This window comes from Vicugna pacos, chromosome 20 (genome assembly GCF_048564905.1).
Source record: "Vicugna pacos chromosome 20, VicPac4, whole genome shotgun sequence".
Classification (NCBI taxonomy): domain Eukaryota; kingdom Metazoa; phylum Chordata; class Mammalia; order Artiodactyla; family Camelidae; genus Vicugna; species Vicugna pacos.
This window is the reverse complement of record NC_133006.1, coordinates 30,666,820-30,688,397: the sequence shown is the minus strand read 5'-3', so window position 1 is coordinate 30,688,397 and position 21,578 is coordinate 30,666,820. Positions and strand designations below refer to the sequence as shown.

The following is a 21,578-nucleotide window of genomic DNA, read 5'->3' as shown; positions in this document are numbered from 1 at the left end:
TTGTTAGATTAATAAGAACCCAACCCCACACCATTTCTTTATTCACTCGAGACGTATTTGTGTAACGTCTACTCCATGCCCAGCACTGAAGGGAAGAGCTAGCAAAACAGACATGTGGCTCTGTCGATCAGCAGCATTTGGTGAGTCCATCTTGAAATTTTCTGCTTGAAAAACTTGCTTCTCATGGCACCTTCAACATCCCTTTCTCTTAGTTCTTCCTGTTTCATTGTCCAGCCCTTCATCTCCTTAACTCGTTCCTAGCTGCCCTGATCTTTGAATATTTGAATATTGGCATTCCCTTGGTCTTCATACCCTCGTCTTCTTTATTGTCACAAATGCCCTGTTATCTCTCTGTCCCAACGGCTGTGAATTCAGACTGTGCTCTGACAACACGTCATCTTCACCAGGACCAGATGCCTGGTCCCAACCTTTGTCTCTCAGACCCCAGGTTCATATATCCAACTCCCTCTTCAACATTTCCATTTGGATGTGGATGAGGCAGCTCAAATGTAACACATCTAGAGCTAAATTCTGGCTTCTCCTCTAAAATATGCTCCAAGTTGGTATATTGAAAACCCATGCTTCCCGTTGTTTAGATAATAAGGAAAATGACAAGAGACGATGAGGTGATGTGGAAGAATTAGCCAGAAGCCACATCACAAAGGACTTGACAAACTACGGTAAAGTTGAGATTTTATTCCCAGTTGTATCTAAGGCTAGACGTGTCAGTCTCAAGTTGAGAGGAATATCTGAGATGGCGTCAGGAGATGGAATTTGGATTTGTGACCCATTAACTTAGGCTTCTGCTTGTGTAAGGCTTCTTAGTTAGGAATGGACTGGCCTTCACAAGTGCAGACTGCTCCTCCTTGGAATGGCTTCCAAGATGCCGTTTCCTGTGCAGAAAGCGATGGCATCTCTATCAGGACCAGACCCCAACTGCTCCAGCTCTTCTGTTATTGGTTCCCTCTCTAATTATGTAGCCAGTTTCATCTCCCACAGCAACAACGTATCACATATGGCGTCTCCAGTCCAGTTCACCCAATCCCTGTTCTCTTCTCTCCATCCTCACAGCCACCCCTAGGCTTTTGTTCATTCTGTTTCCCTGGAAAAGAGATACCCTGGGCCTCATCCACGCCTCCAAAACCCAGCTGTAGCTCTGAGACCACCATGAGATCAGATTTATAGGTCTGCATCATGGTTTCAAGTTTACTTTGTTTATTAGTGAAGTACGATGAATAATGACCCTATCCCCGCCTCCCAAAAACAGATATCCACATCCTAATCTCCAGAACCTGAGAATGTTATTTTATGTGGGTAAAAAAGGATTTTGCAGATATGACTAAATTAAAGATCTTGACATGGGGAGATTATCCTCCATCACCTGGGTGGCTCTTAAATGTGGTCACATGAATTTTTATAAGAAAGAAGCAAAGGTAGAAAACAGATAGAAAAGGGGAAGGCAGTATGACCACAGAGGCAGAGGTTGGAGTGATGCAGCCACAAGCCAGGACCACCAGCGGCCACCAGAAGCTGGAAGAGGCAAGAAACAGATTCTCTCCTAGGGTCTCCAGGGAGAGTGTGGCCATTGGACACCTGATTTCAGCCTAGTGCTACTGATTTCAGATTCCCGGGCCTTCAGAACCGTGAGAGGATACGTTTCTGTGGCTTGAAGCTGCCAAGTTTGTGGTAATTTGTTACAACAGCCACAGGAAGCTAATACAGTTACCTCGCTCTTCCCTTGGCATCTCACCCCTTTGGAAGGGCGCACTGCTGCCCCGTTGGCTTTCCTGGTGAATTTCTCAGTAATTCCTGTTCTCTTACCCTTCTTGAGGCTATGCCTACCCATTTACTGCATCCTCATTTCACAGGTGTATGTAGGTGCATTCTTCCTCCCGTTCTCTTTACCTTAAAGCCCCACGATCTAGCCAGCCAGACTCCAGGCAAATATCTTTATGATCTGGTGGCAGAATCCAGGGTAGATGGTGCTTGGCAGGCCTGGAGGCATGTTCAGGAAGCCGTGAGCGGGGTGATGGGGTGTGGACTCACAGGTGGTTTGAGCTACTTAGGTTGTTGTGTCTTTTTTAACTTTGATAATACTGGGTGCCTGGAATTGTGATGACCAGAAGCAGAAAACAAAGGCTCCGGGCATGTCTGTAGCCAGAGATTCAGGGACCTGAAATGCAAAACTTAATGGCTGAACGGAGCTAGGGGATGAAGAAAATAGAAACACAAGGTTTTAAACCCGAATCATTGGGAAGATAAAGAGTGATACTAATCACAGAAATGGAAATATTAGGAAGCAATGAGAGGTGAGGAAAGAAAATCATGAATTCTTTATCTGAAGTGCTGAGTGTTAAGAAAGTGGAAATGATCACTTGAAAGGTTATCTCCCTAGGGGAAGTCCTCAATTCTGGTTCTTCCAGAATCCTCTGGTTATGCCTTTACTGAAGCCCTGGTAACCCTACATCACGATAACTGGCTGTTCTGTCTTCCTAAGAGTCTGTGAACTCCTAAAGGGAAGAGATTGTGTCTTCTTCTATCTCCAGCACCAAATATTCTATCCAGCACCTCATAGGTGCTCCATAAATCAACTGTAAGTGACTTAATGAATGAGCTGGAGTTCAGACAGGAGGTTCAGGCTGTGGCTGAAGATTCTGGAGTTTACAGCCCACTTGCAGAGGGAAGAGCTGAAGCCTTGATAAATAGCACAGCTGAAAGGGATGACAGTTTGATCTGTCACCAGTTGGTTTCCACAGTAATATCAGGTACTTCTCGCTAAGTAGATTTTCAAACTTTGACCCAGTATTCAGGTGTCAGGGATCATAATAATCAAATCAGGAAGAAGACAGGAGTCTGAGACATTATCATCCATCCAGGCTTTCGTAAAGCTAAAAGTAATTTATTTGCCAGACAGTTCAAGGTTCACTCACCCTTATCACGGTTGTCATGCAACCTCATAATAAGCAGCAGTCAGAGGCATACAGATATTTTTATGTGGCATGTCTGACTTCTGGGTACTGGTAATTATATTTTATGCCATTTCAAAGATCTAGTCAGGTGGGGAGGTCTACAAGCAATGTAACTTTTTGTTGGATATTTCTTCTCCTTAAAAGCTGCCAAAGGTATGGAGTATTCTTAAAAATGTTTTTCAAGCACTACTGTAAAGTGCTTTTCCTTATATTCCCAGCCAGATCATTTTTGTACCTCCTGCAGGCATCAGGATATGGGGGTCAACTTCTTCTGAATGTCAAAAGAGAGAGATAATAATATTGGCTGTTTTAGACACTGCTCTTACCTTCATTGCCCGGACCTATCATTGAATTTCCCTGGGCATTTTATGATCTACTGATTGAACCTACTTAAGTCAAGGACCCATTCTCTGTGGTTGTTTTAGCCAACAGAGTGCAGTAGATGTAGTGCTGTGACATCTGAGGTCATAAAACTGCCATGCATTTCTACCTGGTTTTTTGGGGGGATACTTGCTTCTGGAAGCCAGCAACCATGTTGCAAGGAAGCCTGAACTATGCCAAGGGGCCACATGGAAAGACCAAGTCTGGATATCCTGGGCAGTGCAGTGGAGGGTCCAGCCAAAGTTAGCACCGACTACAAGACATGTGAATGAGGACATCTCTCAACGATTGTAGCCCCACCACTGAATCGTGCCCAGCCTTTCAAGTTTTCCTAGCTGAGACCCCAGACACTGTGGAGCAGAGACAAACTTTCCCCACTGTGCTCTGCACAAAGTCCCGTGCCAGGGAATCTGCGAGCCTAGTACAATGGTTCTTTTTACGCCACTTAGCTTTGGGCGGTTTGTTTTACATCAGGAATGTGGGCATAGCTGGCATTACCCTTCCTCTCTTCTCCCAGTCCTGATTCTGGTCGCCGAGCAGGGTGGGAATGGTGGAAATTTTACAACCATTTGGGGAAAGCATGATCTTGGCCTTGACATCGTTGATCTGCTGAACCAACACCCACAATGGTCTGCCTCCAGACCTCTTGGAGTGTGAGAAAAATTAACTCTTTTTTTGTTTATTTGGCTATATGCCAGATTATCCATTACTTTTAGTAACTTTTTAGTTAGTTAGAAGCCCCCCTAACTCATACAAGTGACCCCTGCAGGTAAGATTTGGTGGATTTGTGGGGGCTACAATCTGATTTCTAAATGGCGATGACTGTCTAATCAGAATAAAAGTAGACATAACCACTGTAGTCCAGTCTTCTCAGAAATTTAGCTGTGAAGAAAATGAGAGAAATGAGGTGGTAGCTAGGGGACTTCTATGGGCAAATTTTATAACTCATGAGGCAATACCTAGTAGAGGCAGAGATTAAAAACTGGAAAGTGAATAACCTCAGCAGTGATTGTGAGCATTAAACAATCCTTTGGCCCTCTCTGGAAGGCTCTCTTGGAAATTTTAAAAACAGGGCCAGCTTCCTGGGCATGCAGCCTGTACAGGTGCACAGGGCTTCATGCTTAGAAGAACTCCACGTTTGATTCAACAGTCTCTGTCTTGAAATTCTTCATGATTTTTGAACAAGGGGCCCCATGTTTTCACTTTGCACTGCTGAGTCCTGCAAATAACATAGACAGTCCTACCTGGAAGCTTCCTGCTCCCACGACCCACTCAAGTGCAGTGTTACTGGGAACCTGGGACTTCACCCATTGCTCCCCATAGACATTCCCCAACGTGGGGCAAAGGGGACAACAGAATGTCCTGCCCAGCTGTTGTTTTCAAGCCATCGGCCATGTGCCATGCTTATAGATCAGGAATCCAGATGCAGAGCTCACCCCCTTTCTAGAAGGAGGCATGGTGATCATGTCTCCAGCCAGCTGGGCCGAGCCTTAGTCCCAGAATGAAAAGCAGGCATGGGAGTGGGAGGTCTGGTGGGGAGATGGGTCACATTTGGTGAGGGTTTGATTAGAGAGAGAGAGGGCCTGCATGTCCATCAGGATGTCAATAGCCCCATTCTCCAGAAATAAAGCAGCAGACTCTTACCAAGCGCCCCCATCCCTCCCCCAGCGGGCAGAGAGCCTCTGACATGTACTGCCTGATCTGACTCTAACTGGCTCAGGGCCTGCAGGGAGGCAGACAGTCATCTCCAGCAGACGGGGTGAGTATGGCTGTGAGTTGGGGACACTGAAAGCAGGAAATTTCCTCCTCCCCCCTGCCCTCTCCCTGTGCTAAGGGAAAAGTCTAGGATGAGTTTATGCCTCTCCTTTTACTAGCATAACTCAGCAATAATTTAAAAAAAATAAATTTTAGCATTTGTTTTTAGTAACAAATGGAGAAATACTAGCAGAAAACCAAAAAGCAGAAAATGGAATTCTGCCCATCCAGAGGAGAAGCTGGTACAAAACCTGAGTGACAGATAAACATCTTCAGGACCTATTTCTATGTCCACAGTAGAGAGACCCGTGGGCCAATGCCTGCATATCATAGCAGCTGAAATCATTTCAGCCCAAATACCTTGAAGAGGAATATGGTCCACAGGCATGCTTTAAAATCCTCTTTTTCTTTTCCCTCCCACTGTCCCACACTCAACAGATCACCTTTCGCTTCCCAAAACCCTTCAGAAAACATCCTCTGAGCCCCAGCCAATGGGCCTTTTCCTCCCAAGTCACATCACAAAAGCCCAGAGGAGTTCACCTGGTGGACAGTCCCTTCTATAGGGAACGAGGGAAAGAAAGAAACCGACTGGGCAGAGTTAGAAGTCTCCTTTGCAGGTGGGGAGAGGGCAATGCTGAGCTCATATCCTGGTCATCATTTTCTCATCTTTGACGTGCATTTTAAAAAATGAATGTTTTTCTATATCAATGACTGTTCTTCTTTGAATGGCTTCATTGTATTCCATTGTACAGATAAACTATAATTTCTTTAACCAAATCACTATTTATTTCCAACTTTCCCATAAAGTTGGTGATCAATTTCCTTGTTATTTAAATCTTTACACATATCCTCAATTATTGACTTAGGATAAATATCCAAAAGTAAGGATTCTGATGCATTAGTTCGGACATTTTTGTCCACATGTGTGGCATGCAGTGGTTTAAATAAGAGTGTATTTATATCTGAGTGAAAGTCAGAGCTGGTATGGCGATTCAATGATGTTGAGGACCCAGGTTCTTTCTATCTGGTGGCTCTGCCATCCCTAGATGGTCCTCTTGCCCATGTGATCTGTATTCCAGACAGCAAGACAAAGAAGGGGGTGGGGACAACAGACCACACTCCTGCCTTTTTAGGGCTCAATCATGAGGTTATACACATCACTTCTGCTCTCATCCTATTGGCCAGAACTTACTTATGTACCCATTCCTACCTGCAGGAGAAGCTGGGAATATGATCTTTATTCTGAGCAGCCTGGCTAAAACTCCTATTACCATTCTATTCACTGACCCACTATTCTCATCATCACACACCCACCCCCATACCACCTTGACTCACACACACAGTTCCAGTGTGTCTGAGTTCACATGCGTATCGGTTTAAGTCCAGATTAACCCATAACGCTATGTGTGCACATAAACACACACACATACACCCAGCACTAGCTGATTATAAGTGTCTTGTTCATGCTTTTAAAAAGCTTGGCAATAATTACCACCACCTTGGAAAAAACCAAGAGTAAAAAGCCTAAAAAGTTTCCATGAGTTAACTTTTCATAGGAAAGAGGACAAGATTAATTTATTCTTTATGTTTTATCCTGTTAATCTTTTAAACTGTACAAGTAATACATGTGTGTTAGCAAAGATAATTTTGTTGCAAACCTACAAATCAATTTAGGTTAACTTACCCCAAAGGCAAAACAAATAGAAGAAATTGGGTAACCCTAAAATCAAAGTCACTCCTAAATCCTCAAGAAAGAGAAACCAAAGAAGTTCTGGGTCTCTCTCGACACTGCCAACAGAAGATTCGACGCCAAAAACTATCCATTTCCATGTATCTGTACCAAGATTCAGATTTCAAGAAAGTATATGGTCAACATCAGATGATATGTATCTGCTTTTCTGTTGGGTGGGATGGGGAGGTGGGAAATGGAATCACTTGCTCAGAAGGCAGGGCAGTTTCTCAATGGGATGTACACTGATCAGGACAAAAACAACTGATGTTTGTGACATGTGCTTATATTTTTTAAATAGAAAATACACATACAGAAGGAAAATTTAAATCACCTATATTCCCACCACAGTTTATATTTTGGTATAAAGCCTTCCAGACATTTCTCTACTCATATATAATTTTTCCTGCCAAAATTGAGTCATACTGTACGTCCTGCATTATAATTTGCTTTTTTTCCCACATAGAATACCTTGTGAAAACTCTACATAAATCAGCAACAAGATCGAAATGTAATTTTTAATTCAGAGTAAGGAGACTCAAATGAATTGCAATCAAAGATGGTAACCAGTAAACCAGTAATCAATGTTAGAGTAAAAATTTAGAGTCATGATTTCCAGACTTATAGTCCCACCCATGAACACCTACTACTAGTATATCTGAATTTCCATCTCTCTGTCTTTATATCTGTCTACCTATATACATACCTATCCATCATCTAGCTAGCTACCTACTTTACCAGTCATGATGGACTAAGTTATGTTCCAGTAACAAACAACCCTGAAATCTCAGTGGCTTGATAAATATATTTCTTCATCCTAACACATGTCCAATGCAGGCTGGGGAGACTCTGCTCGTATAGCTACCTGGGAACCAGGGTAATAAAATCTCCATTCAACCCAACCGGGACACAGAATTTGGCAAAGCACACCCTGAATCTCAAAACTTGACCTGGAAGTGATACGTCTTTTTACTTCCACCCACAATTCATTGGCCAAACCAAATCTCATGGCCAAGCCAACTCCACAGTAGCAATCCTGCTGTGCAGCCCTACCATGTCCCCAGAAGAACCTGAATATTTGTAAGTAGCAAGTGGCAAAGATGGCACTTTGGGGGTTTTTTTGATTTTATAAATAATTCAGTAGTAGAAATTGGGTTGGAATGGAGAATTACCTCTTTCCCCACTGGCAAATCCTTTAAGAGGATCAAATGATTTAACCATATTAGTCAGAGTTTGCATCATAAACCATTTGCATTTCTATCTCAAACTACATTTTGTCCCTCCCCCTAATCCTCTGTTCATATAATACCAAACAAACCAGAAAGTAAGGACATGGACAGCTGGCACTGGTAACTTGCACAGATGACTTTGTGGTATGCTAAAAAGCCCTGTGTTATTCATTCTAGGTGGCCTAAAACAAAATGTGAATAGTTTTGATTGTTTAAACTGCTTTAAGAAGTATCCTGAAGAACTGAATATTAGTATTAGAGTGCTATCATCAGCGATTCAGACCAGAAAACTATCATGAAAATAATACCAATAATATGTAGCTCTGGAACCAGTTTATTTCAAGTGTTGCCTACTGAATATATTAACTGATTAAATGTTTAAGGTCTTTTTGAAAAAAGTGTTATGTAGATTATGGGCAAACTACATCTTTGGCCATTGTATAGTGCAGCTAAGGTGTATCAACCTGTTACATTTATTGATGGGTCCCAAGGAACCATGGCCTTGGGGAAGAGACAGATGGATGAGGTCATCATCAGAGAGCACCTGAGTCAAGAACAAGTTGGGTACCACTGGAACCAAAGTGTACAGCCATCTGACTTAGGGGGCGGCTGAGATGGAAGCAGAGGTAGCCTACTGAGTTGTACTAGAAGCCATGGATATCAGGCAGACAGGTTCCAGGGATGACCTCTGATGAGACTAGACACACATGCTCATTTATAACGAATCTCATCACCTCACTGGTAAATGTGCACCAGACATGGGAAGAGCAAAAAGAGACAGATGATGGGACATCAGTGACAACAGTTTGCAGCCCTTGGAAAGGGGAGCTGAGCTGGTGGTGGGCCCAGCAAGGACTTCCTGGGGCTCAGGGGAAGTCTTCCTGGGATGTGGGTGGGAGAGGACTTCTGCTCAATTGTAGTGGAGGAGGATGTTTCCAGAAAAAAAGCCATAAAGACACAAAAGTTGACCTCAGAGGAGAACTCTTAGCTGGAGGCTGAGGACTGGGCTCTAACTTCCTGTTCCTATCTTCCGTCCACTGAGCAGATAGGGAGGGTGAAACTGGGCTCCGTCAAATGCACACTCTGTTGCCAGACCTTGACTACTCTGAGCAGAGAGGAGGAGGTCTCCCTGTCCTAAAAATGGAGGGGACAGGCTGAGAGAAGAGGTATAGACTGGGCAAAATTGGATTCAGAAAAACATTGCCAATCCTGCTACTGTTCAGTTAGTCCATTCTCCTTTTGGAGTCCAGGACATGTATGTTTTGTAATATAAATGCAATTTTTAATCAAGTCAGCAAGTATTTTTTTCAATATAACAAGCTCAATATAACAAGCTCAATATAACAAGCAAAATGGTTAAGAGTTCACAATTTTTTAATACATCAAATATACCAGAATTAAATTTTTTGTAATTACGATAGTTATATACGCAAATTGAAAAAATTTTTGGAAGAACAGAAAGCTATAAAGAAAATATTTAAAGTAATTGGAAGCTCACTGCCTGGAGATGGCTACTGTTAATGTTTAATATATTTCCTTTGCATCGTTCTCTCTGCAATTTTTAATAATGTAGATTTGTAAAAACATTTTAAATTATGTTATATATAATACAAATCCTATACTTACCAACTTTACTTAAAATGTGAATTTTTTCTATGTATTAAAAAACTCCAACACTATTTTAATGGCTTTATATCATCTGTGGTTCACCAGCACTTACTCATTTTCCTATTGTTAGTCATTAAGTTCATTTCCAATATTTCATTATTATAAATTATACTGAAATGTATTTATCAATTCATTTCACTATAATTTATACATATATACTTATTAAATTTAAATGTATTATATCTTAAATGTGAATATATATACATGAGCATAAAACTTTGTCCACATTTTGAATTATGTCATTAAGATAAATTCCGAGAAGTGAAATCACTGTCAGAAGACAAACATTGAGGCAGTTTTGAAACATGACCCCAAAATTCTTTGACACTTTTCCTAGGGAGAACTGGGGTCTGTTCCCCCTCTCCCTGAATCTCAGCAGGTTTGTGACAACTTCAATCAACAGAGGAAGCAGGGCTGATGCTGTGTGGTCTCTGAAATGTGATGGCTGGGGCACTCGCAGTTGGATCTCTGAGCCGCCATATGAAACACCTGACTACGCCATGGCCGCCATGCTATGAGGAAACCAACCCACTGGAGGCCAAGTAAGACACTCCAGGGGCCAGTCCCAGTCTGTGCATCACTCCCATCTAGGCACCAAACTTGTGAGTGATCAAACCTGATGATTCCAGCCCCCAGCTGCTGGGTCACCCCCAGCCTTCAAGTGTGACCGGCTGAAGCCCCCACACATCATGGATCAGACAGACCATCTCCACTGTTCAAATTTCTGATTCCCAGAATCTGCGAACTCAATAAAATGATGTTTTAAGTTTCTGGGTAGTTTTTCACGCAGTGACAGCAACTGGAACACACATTTTCAGGGTTCTTGACACATCCTGTCAATTTGTTTTCCAGACAGCCTGTAGCAGTCTGGCCTCCCACCTAAAGTACGTGAGGGCTCCATCACACTGCTATTGATCACACCACCTTCAGAATCCCTCTCTTGCTTCATTTTCAAATTTTTACTATGGAAAATGAATGTTCACCAAAAATGAGGAAATAGTATGTGAATGACCACATACCTACCACGTAGCTTCAATCATTTCCACTCTTATTTCACCTCTCCCCCTTCTACTCCCATATCTTCCTTCTATCGGCAGAGCCGTTGTAGCTCTACAACACTCTTCTTAAACAAAAGTCTATTTGTTGCTGTGGGCCATTGAAGACCAGGACTTGCCAGAAATAGCTAGATTAAACAATAAACAACAACAGAGTAAGAAAAAAAGATAGGTAAATACATTTTAAATAGTTATGACTTAGGCACTGTTTTAAACATATCACACACAATCACTCATCTAAGCCTCTTAGGAACTCCAGGAGGTAGGTAAAATTAATTACCATCATCCTATTTTGCAGATAAAGAAACAGAGGCACAGGAAACTAAGTAACTTGCCAAGTTGGCACAGCTAGTTGGTAAGTGGTAGAGACAGAAATGGAACCCAAGCTGTCTGGCTCCAAAGCCAATGCTGAGAATTACTCTACTACATCACTGCTCTTGGGAGCCTAATTTCTGCGGCTGGTTATAGCAAATTAGTTTGTATGGCACCCTCAACTGATTCTCTAATCCACCATTATCCCAATTACTGGGAAGATACTGGAAGATATTATATGGTGCCATTTGACCAGATGGCTCAAGAAGAAGTATTGCTGGTTTATGTGTGGAACCTTGTAAAGAAAACTCCAGGCTAGGAAGAAAAAAGGTAACTATGTTATAACCTAATAAAGTCAGGGCTTCTACTGCAGGTCTTTCTATATCAAAAGGAAAGAAAATACAACTTCTGGATTAATATGGTGGAATGACTCTGTATCATTATCTAATTCCAAAGGAAATAACAGAAAAAAAGTAGAAGTGTTTTCAAAACATTCACCAGCAGCAATGAAACGAGGAAAGGAGCACATTCCAATACGATAAACCTTGAAAAAGTCGTCCTGGAAGGACACGATTCCGGGAGTCAGGCAGGGCAGCATTCTGGTAGGGCTGCCAAGCCCAATTCCTTGTGTCGTAAGTCATAAAATCCTAAGCATTCTCATCAGTACTCCAAATCCGCAGAGAGCCAATCTGTGGGTTTATCCTTATCTTTTCTGTTTTCTGACTGCAGGGAATGGAGATGGCTGCTGAGGGGAAATTGGGTGAAACAGCCACTTGGAATAACACGGATGGGAAAATTCCAAATTGGAGAAGTGAGCCAAAGCCCATGGAAATGCAGAACACCAGGTCGAATGAACTCTGGCGAGACACACAAAGCTCAAGGTTTCTAAGAATACACCAGCCTCGGCGGAGCCCCCCACCACGCCCAGAGCGCGCAGAAAAACCGGAAACACTGAGCCCGCCAATTACAGCACGACGGGGAAACAAACCGGTCCAGATGAGGTGGGAAGGCAGTCACGAAGTCGCCCACACTCCGTCAGAGCAAACTGGGGGTTTGACACAGCTGCCCGAACTTGAACGAGATGAAAAGAATCAGCCCTGGCAAGGAGGCACTGGTGCCTGCGGGGCTGGGGGTGGAAGGAACAGAGGTGAACAAAAGACACACACACACCGCAGCCTGCATGGAAATTCAGCTCCAGGGGGAGGAAGACTTGTCCTTACCCGGGTGTCGAGGACAAGGCAGAGCCACGGCGTCATCTCGGCCTTGGAGAGACCACCGTAGAGACGAGGGGTTTAGAAGAAGGAGACTCAAGAGGGAGGGTATAGTTCAAGTGGTAGAGCGCATGCTTAGCATGTATGAGGTCCTGGGTTCAATCCCCAGTACCTCCATTAAAAATAAATAAATAAATAAATAAACAAACAAACAAACTTAATTACCTTCCCCCACCAAAAAAAAAAAAAGAAGACGGGGAACCAAGAGTGTATCCACACAAGACAGCTTCTCAAGGCCCAGCCGGCAAGTTTCTAGACCTTATTCCTTCGTGCGATTCAAGGAAATGAGCCAGCTCCAGCTTTAGGACTCTTGCCGAAACTTCCAGAAAAAAAAAAAGACAGCTATTTGAGTACCACGGTGTAGTAGGTCCTAAGCTCTTTTCCTGTATCAAATCATTGACTCTTTACTGTAAGCCTATGAGATACACTATTATCATCATCCCATTTTACAGATAAAGAAACTTTACCCGTAGGCACACAGCTGGTGAGGCAGTCTGGATCCAAAGTCCATCCTTTTATCCATTACACTCCGCTGGCTCTCCTTTACTCAAAAAACGAACAAACAAAAATTTCATCTTCCGCTAGAGCCAGAGGAACCCGTTGGGTTTACTGGGTGGGCAGGAGGACTAACCGCAGCCTGCCCCACTTGGGAGAAGTTAAGAGTTTTCTTTGATTCTCTCTCCAGTCCCATCCCCGGAAAGTAGCTGAAGGAGGAAAGCGTGAGCCGTCTGATTGGTTACCCTTGCTTTTGCTTGAGTACCTTATTTCACGTGTAAATAACCAGCTGAAATTAATCTGATCTCTCTTAAGTGCTGAGATCTTTCTCCCAGGTAAATGCAAATCCCTTCACCAACAGGTTTGTTCACCCAGGCTGTAGACTACACCCATACATAAAACACCCACACAGGCACACACACAGCTTGCAGCAGTGTTTTAACACAGACATAATTATGACTCACAAAGAACCACGGCTGGAGCGGAAGGCACTCAACCAGAAGTTACGTAAGCATGGATGACACCCACTTTCTACTAGCGTGGTACTAACATGCTGCATAGTGGGCTGGAGATTAAATTAACAGAAGGCGGAAGAGGCCACTGACTGTAATGAATTCTTGAAGGAGGAGGATCTCTCTTGGAATCGCTAGTCCACTGTGGGGGGTGTAATATTCCACCAATTAACAATAAACTCAGTGATAAGCCCAACTTTTGCTTCCAGAGAGGCATTTGACCTGCAAACCAGTGACTCTCAAAGCTTTCCCTCTGACTCAATATCTTGTGTTCTAGAGTTGATTACCCTTAAATAATTCCCACCTGTGAATGATGATGGACCTTTTTTTTTGACAACTCCCAGAAAGCACCTAAATGGTATGAAACTTCTCAAATCAAGACTGGGAGAGAGGGACAAAGCCAGGATTCTCAGCTCAGAATCATGAGGGACACATGAAATGCCACCAGCATGCAGGGCAGCAAAAGCATTTTGCCTAAATGTTGTACCCTCCTGTCTTATTTAACCCTCTCTGTCTTATTTGCTCCTTAATCTTTAAAATTTTTGATGTATGAGTGTATGGAACGTTTGTGAGGTTAGCAGGGGTAGAAGAAGTTGACTATGGTCCTACCTCCAACCTGATCTGTTCTTTATAAATATCATTATTGCTGACTCTGTGGTACACCCACCTGTTGGCACATGTAAAGGTGTTCACTGCAAAGATAAGGAGGTGGAGCGTGCAGGTGACCTCATGTGGAGGATAGTGGCTGAAAGCAGTATTGGCACAGGTCAAACTTCCTCCTCAAGTGATACAGGCTTGGTGTAGGAAGTGATCTCACACCCAGGGAGGCTCTGGGACCATCCCTGCGGCGATCATGAGTGTTTAGATTCAATCTAGAACACGCCAGTGAGAACTACTACTTATATATCGTGGGTATACAAGTACTTTCAGTGGCACTTGTTTAGGGGACAAGGTGGGAGTACATTAGTGGAAGAATCACGAAGAGTGAAAAGAGGGGGGAAAAAAAAGACTAGTGAGAAACAATTTCACAGAAGCCAAGAAAGCAGGGAGTTTCAAGAAGAGAGAGGAGAGTTAAAAGTGTCCAAATATTGAGCAACTTGAAACTTTTACTCCTTGAAATAAAAAGTCCTTCTGGATCCTACATCTCTCCCTCATACTCTTCCCCATCTACTGTCCAACCACATTCTTCCTCAAGAGAAGTCCCCTGTCCTTTTCTCACTGTCAACCTTGCACTGAGTAATTCCACCTACTTCTGTAACTGAGCAGGACCCTGTGGAACTTTTCCAGGACAGACCCCCTCCCCTATATCCTCTGCTTTAGCTCCTCTCTGAGATACCTAGATAATAGCATCGAATGCACATTTCCTGAGTTGTTTTATAGATGCTAAACCCCCACCAAATGGAGGAAATTAACTACCTGATTACCATGAGCATGGAGCCCCCAGACCAACTGATAATATTACCCTGTGCCAGAGCTGATCACAAACCCTGGGACCTTCTTCCACACCTGGCCTTTAAAAATGCTTTGCTGAAACCTCTCAGGGAGTTCAGGCTTTTTTAGCACTAGTCGTCTGGGACTCTTTGTTTAGCGCCCTGCACTAAACACTGCACGTTCCTTCACCACAACCCGGTGTCAGTAGACTGGCAATACTGCCGGTGGGCGAGCAGACCCTAGTTTGGTTTGATAACACTTCCATTGTTTCAGCCAAGTCTTGCCTACATGCTCAGGATGCCTAAGTCTATTCCTTGTGTCCAGACCTCTCCCTGAAGTTTAGGTTTATTTCTTCAACTACTTATTAAGCAATTTCACCTGAATGTCCCACAGATTCAACTGAACTCTTTTATTCTTCCCCCATTAGTCTAAGACTTTCAGCTGGACCATTAACTAACACTGAAGCTGGAATCCCGTGAGTCATCTCTGGTAACTCCTCCTCCAGCCCTGAGTTCTAATCCCTAAGATTTACCACTTTTGGCTTCTAAGCATTTCTTAAATTCATCACCCCTTCTCCAGCCTGAATTCCTGCTACCTCGTCTCTCTCCTCCACTATCACTGTGGTCTCCTACCATCAGTCTCCCCTTCTCTGGTCCTGCCTCCCTCAAATCCATCCTTCCCACATTCTCAGACTCACCTGATTACAAAGCTCAGCATTTCACTCTCCCGTTGAAAATTTTGATTTGCTGCCCATCATCCGTGGACACGATGGAAACAACCTAAGTGTCCATTGATGGATGAATGAATAAAGAAGATGCAGTATAAACGTACAATGGAATATTATTCCGCCATAAGCAAGAAGGAAATCTTGCCATTTGCTACAACAAGGATGAACCTTGAGGGTATGATGCTAGGTGAAGTAAGTCAGAGAAAGACAAATATCATATGATCTTTCTTATATGTGGAATCAAAAAAAAAAAAAAGCTCTCAATTCAGAGAATAGATTGGTGGTTACCAGAGGCAGGAAATGGGTGTGGGTGAAATGCATGAAGGTTGTCAAAAGGTACAAACTTTCAGTTATAAAGTAAATAAGTCATGGGGGTATAAGGTACAGCATGGTGACTACAGTTAATAATACTGTATTATATATTTGAAACTTGCCAAGAGAGTAGATCTTAAAAGTTATCCTCACAAGAAAATAAGTTTTTGTAACTATATATGGTGACCAAAGTTAACGAGACATTCTGGGGAGCATTTTGCAAAATATACAAACATCAAATCATTACATTGTATACTTGAAACTAACATGATGTTATATGTCTATTATATCTCAGTTAAAAAAAAACCTGCTCATTTTCTGCTCATCATCCTTTGGATAAAGCCTACATGGGCCCTCCATTATACAGCCCCTGCCCCACTGAGAAGGGCATCACCTCGCCTCAATGCCCTCTTCCCTAAACTCCAACAACAGTAAATGTCATGAGGTTCCAATTACACTCAATGCTACTCAGCCCTCTATTTCTCTGCTCATACCTTCTCCCTAAATCCACCTCAGCCTGACCATCTCACACTCATACACTAAGGGTCATCTCCACTTTCTACAAAAAGCTCATCTGATCCTTCCGGACTAGTTTTCCTCCCAATACCTTGTACATTTTTTAGTTCATGCAGTAAAACACTCAGAGCAGTGCCTAACAGTAGCCTAGAGCTGTAACTCCAGTGTACGCCTCCCAGCTACACCATCAGACCCCATATGGTATAAGTGCCTGTTCTTCTTTCTGTTAGATACTGAGCTCCTTGAGGACTTGCAGGATACCTTTCATTTGGCCATCCAGATCCACTCTACCCTTCTCCTTCCTGCTCTGCTCAAGGAGCCTCATGTATAGACACATCAGTTGGCTTCCTCCTCTGCTGACTTCTAGTTGGCTTGGAAGGGGCACAGCAGGATGAGGAGAACGAGGTCGGGATATTAATTCTCCAGCTCCCTCCTTGCTAGGTTGCCATTGGCTGACTGCGCCCTTGACTGAAAGCCACAGTCGGGCAGGAAGCATCTCTGCATAGCTTGCTGGTACTTCTCCTTCACCTCCTGTGTTCCAGTGGCTCTAGCAGAGCACTTGGCATACAGTAGGCGCTCAGTAATGATGGAACAAATAAACGTGTCACCCTGCTGCAGTTTCCCCGGGTACACCCACAACTCTGAGTTAACAGAAAGTGGGGGCAGCTAGTGAACTCATTGAAGTTCGGTTCAAGGGGGAATAGAGGGAGATGCTTTCAAAAGTCAAGGTAGGGGATTAGTCTCAACAGGGGGACTGTACTCAGGGCTTGAGGAAAGAGGGGAGGGTCTGAATCTTCCTGGTAAATTTAGGAGACTGGAAGTGCCCATTTAGACCATGAAGAAGGTTGAAACAATTGATGTGAGAAATGAGATATGGAAGATGTAGAAAAAGGAACTGTCAATTAGCAGAGAAAGCTGAGTCGACGTCAGTATTTGCTTGTATCTGCACGTATCTATAGTACAGCGGGGCAGCAAGTCTTTGACTTGGGTGCAGGAATAGAATTCAAATAAACACCGTGTGGAGCCAGGCACCGTGGCAGGATCTGGAGACACAATAATGAATGAGACACAATTTCTATCCTCGAAAAGTCTGCAGTAGAAAGAGGAAGACGAACACACAAACAGATCATTTCAAAAGTCAGTCGTGTGAAGGGCAGCCTAAATTTGAAGTAAGTGCAGCGAGCAGAGGAGGTCAAAGGGGTAGAAACAAGACCCATACAGCCAACGCCAGACCCCGAGTCCAAACACCACAGCCTGCTTGGAAAACTGTTGTTTTTTTAATAATTAGTTTTAATCACAAAAGCTATGATTAAAACATGTCTATAAATAATTCAAAGAAACCAAAAGAGGTTTTCAGAGTAAAAATAGAAAGTCTGCTTTCTCCTGGCTATCAATCCCCCTCCATTCCTGGAGGTAAATGCTGCTAACAGCTGGGCAGGCTTCCCAAAGTTTCTTCTATGTGTGATAGAATAATATGCTGGTATATTAATCAGTGTGATTTTTGTCTTTGATACTTGTTAGTTCTGTGTCTGAAAATTTTTTTTTTGGTAATTCTTGTTTATTTGATGACTCTTAGTCATACTCCCTACACACACACACACACACACACACACACACACACCCCGTTAAAACAGGACCATGAGGCGGGGGCCTTGTAAGAATCAAGACAACTCATGACCAAAGCTTTAGATTCCAAAGACCTGGCATAAAAGTATTTTCAGTTCCCAAATCTTGATGTTATGTATCAAAATCAAAGCCCTGAAATACTTGCGGCTAAAAGCTCATGGCATAAACAGTAGTTTGGAAATAGAATGGTTGCAGAGGCCAACTTCCCCGCCACCAGAGATAGACAGGAAGTGGAGTGATGGAAGGCCATGATGGGGTGGACAGGGTGGGGGGGTCCATGTAGCTCAGGATGACGGACAGGACATGGAGCAACCACTCTATCGAAGAGGAGACTCTGCCTTTCCCCTCTGTGAGAGCAGAGAGCTGCAGGGGATCAAGGCAACGTCTGGGGTCCAGCAGCCGCTTGAACACTTCAGCTGTTCTTGCGGTTGCCCTCTGGTGAGAGCTTCCTATAAACAGCAGCCAGCTGGACAGCCACCAGTTGTTCAGCAGATATGATGCCTGTTTTTGCCCCAGAACTTTGCCCTTTTCAAAGGCCCAGGCCATTTCTAAGCTTCCAAGATGGAGAATGGGGCCAGGACACATGTGCAGTGATGTGCGGTCCAGCAAGCTCCAGCATCCTTACTGGGTGGCCCAAGGAGAGCCAGCCAGCTTGTGGCCTCTCTACTGCCTGGACAGAGGGGACCACAGCCCAACATACACTCGTACACAGATGCAGATTATTGCTTAACACTCATTGATCATACATAGACAATTCCATAATTTAAAACTTTTCACATTCAGTATCCAGAACAGTAAGGACAAAGTAAATCCTCAATAAAATATTTGTTCAATAAATGAATGATACGTGGTGATCTTTCCATGCAGAATGTACTGACTTCCATTATCCTTTTTATTGGCTACTCAGTATTCTAAGATATGAACTATTTAACTACTTGTCCCTACTAACAGACATTTCAGCAAGTGTATTTCTGTAGGTTTGATATATACAATGCAACTGTTGAGCCAATGTATGTAGACATTTTGATAGATGCTGCCAATCTGTCCTCCAAGAAGAATGTACTTGTAACAATGGCAAATGGTATGATAGCCAATGTTGACTAAGAGCTTATTGTACCCAAGGCACTTCCCCAAATATTCTACATGGATTGATTTGTTGATTCCTTAAGATAGCTCTTTAAGATAGGAATTTTTATCTTCATTTTACATATTTAGAAACTGAAGCACAGACAAGTCAAATAACCTAATCAAAGTTACGGATTCGTAAATTGGACACCAGAGCACATGCCCTTATCCACATGCCTCTCTAAGGGAGGGTATCTATTTCCCCACACCTTCGTTAATAATAGATTTATGTATTTTTGTCAATCTCTCAGGAGATAATGTGGGTGAACATACCATAGGGCTGTAACGCAGATATAAAGGATAAGACATTAGAAAGTTGACTCCCTGTGGCTACGTCCCCAGTAGACCAAGTTTTTAATATTTTGGTGACTAAATGAAAAGTTCTAATGTCCTTGCTGTCAGTGTAACTGTATCGGTGAGGGATCTGAGTTGGAGAGAGTGGAATCCATTCTAGCCACAACGGAAATGGATTTATCACTGCTCTCCAAGCTTAAAGAATTTCTAAGAGGGCCAGGACCAGGTCTGGTGGCCACACAGCCAGTAGCAGTGGCACCAGGACCAACAGCAAACCACACCAGGAGCCTGTTGAACACCAGGAAACCTTTCAGCTGCTGCTGAAGCTACTGGACCCTCGGCAGCTGGGCCACCATCCCGCTGCTCCCAAAGGATCAGTCTCCAGCATAGAATCCTATCTGCCCAGGGGCTGCCAGCTCATGCTGTTCACTCCACCTTCTAAGTTTCTGGTGAAAGCCACTTACAAAGGAGTCTGAAAAGTGGATTTTAAGCTTTCTAATCTCTGATTTACAATGCAGTGGGGTGGAGTGAGTTCTACGCAACCGGCAGATTCTGCTACAGTAAACATACAATTTTTCTCCCTAAGGATTTAATAAATTTTGTCCTCTGGGAGTGAGAGGGGAAAATATGATTTATAAATATCTTTATTTTTTCTGAATTAGCCCTCTTGCAATTTGTCCTAAACATGAGGGCAGGGCTATGAGTGAGAATCAGCAGCTTCAGCTGTGAGAAAAAGTGAGACTTGGATGCCAGTGAAGATTTAACATTCCCAAATCGAGATAATTGATCACCTGTTAACAGAGATATGAGAGCAATGGGTATCAGTGGCATCGTCCTCCCAGCCTTGACTTCTCTGCTCCTGAGAAGGGCATCCCCACCACCACTTCCATCTACACGGCTCCTGTAGGGCCTTCCTTGTTCACTTCTGCTCTTTCCAGTCCTGATGTGACTACATCACCCAGCCAAATGTGACTGAGCGGGGTGTGGGCAACTGACTCAAACTAAGATACTGAGTGCCTTTACTGGTAGTTTTGAATTTGTGACTCAGTGGTGGAACCCATAAGATATGACCCTAAAGAACTGTCAATACCCCCGTCTCTTGCTATTCTCAAAGTCAAAGAAATGCAGTGAAAGAAATAAATCCAATCCAAATGAGGGCAGCTATGACCCTAGAGAGAGAGATCTCGTAGTGTTCGAATTTCTGGTTCAAGCAGTCCCCAAGACCCCCCTGCATCACAGCTCTCTGTGACTTACTGTATCCGATCAAGTTTAAGATCAAGTTAAAAGAGGCCCACTACATTATGTATGTACTTTGTGTAAATGCACTTGCAATGAAACTAGAACGTGTGATCAATTATCAGACTCATTTCATTTCAGAGATTTTTTTAAATTATAATGCAAACTTAAGCACCAATGAGACAGGGGTTAGCCAACTCTTCCTCGGAGTCTAAGCAAATTCAAGTTGGCTTGCTAGGACTTACAATCACAAGAATAACTAATATATTACGGTCTTACATATGTGAATATGATGCAGAGAGAAGTTCCAACCTGGGAATAGAATAATGTGAAAAACACACGGCAGTAAGTACTTCTTAAGGGAAAAATTATTTCATGCAAGAATTATAAAGAGCACAAATTGCCCTGAAAGATACTGTGATTGCCAGTGTCCTCATTTGCTCCAGTATTACTTGGAAGCACTCCAGTGACCCATCCTGCGGTGACGAACTAATGGCAGCAACAATAGTTTCCAGCAAGTCAATTAAGATGTTTTCCTATAATTAGCAAACAGAAACACAATTTTGCTTATGGGTTAATATACACGAGCATCTTCTCAAGCGTTAGAAAGTCTTCAGAATCCATCCTCCTAATATAATTAAATCATATGCTAACAATTAGTGATGAAAGTGTGGTTCAAACTGAAGAGAGCTTTAAAACTCCACAAACAAGCTAACTTTCCTTTGGTACCAAAACAATCAGGAAACTCAGATTTACCTTTAGGTACATCTTTAGCGCGCAAGTAAAGGGCGCTGTCTGAAAGGCTGCAGAGATTTGCCAACTGTTAAAAGTGATAATCCCACCAAAAAAGAATTTACAGAGCAAAACAAGAATCCATTCTTACAAGATCAACTGTCCTGTAGCTCCCTTTTATTTTAAATTTGGCGTGTGCTCTT

The 21,578-nt window shown here is 43.1% G+C and overlaps 1 protein-coding gene across 2 annotated transcripts in view; it reads right to left on the bottom strand.

Moving 5' to 3' along the window:
* Window positions 1–21,578, bottom strand: part of MBOAT1 (membrane bound glycerophospholipid O-acyltransferase 1) — a 186,722-nt gene that overhangs the window by 149,378 nt on the left and 15,766 nt on the right. Inside the window, exon 1 of one of the 2 annotated variants that reach the window (XM_072945598.1) lies at window positions 12,837–13,061. The exons of the other annotated variant lie outside the window; for it this stretch is intronic. The gene's annotated coding sequence lies outside the window, so the exon portion shown is untranslated. Of the gene's footprint in view, window positions 1–12,836; window positions 13,062–21,578 lie in introns of those variants that run through there. 2 annotated transcript variants of the gene reach the window in all.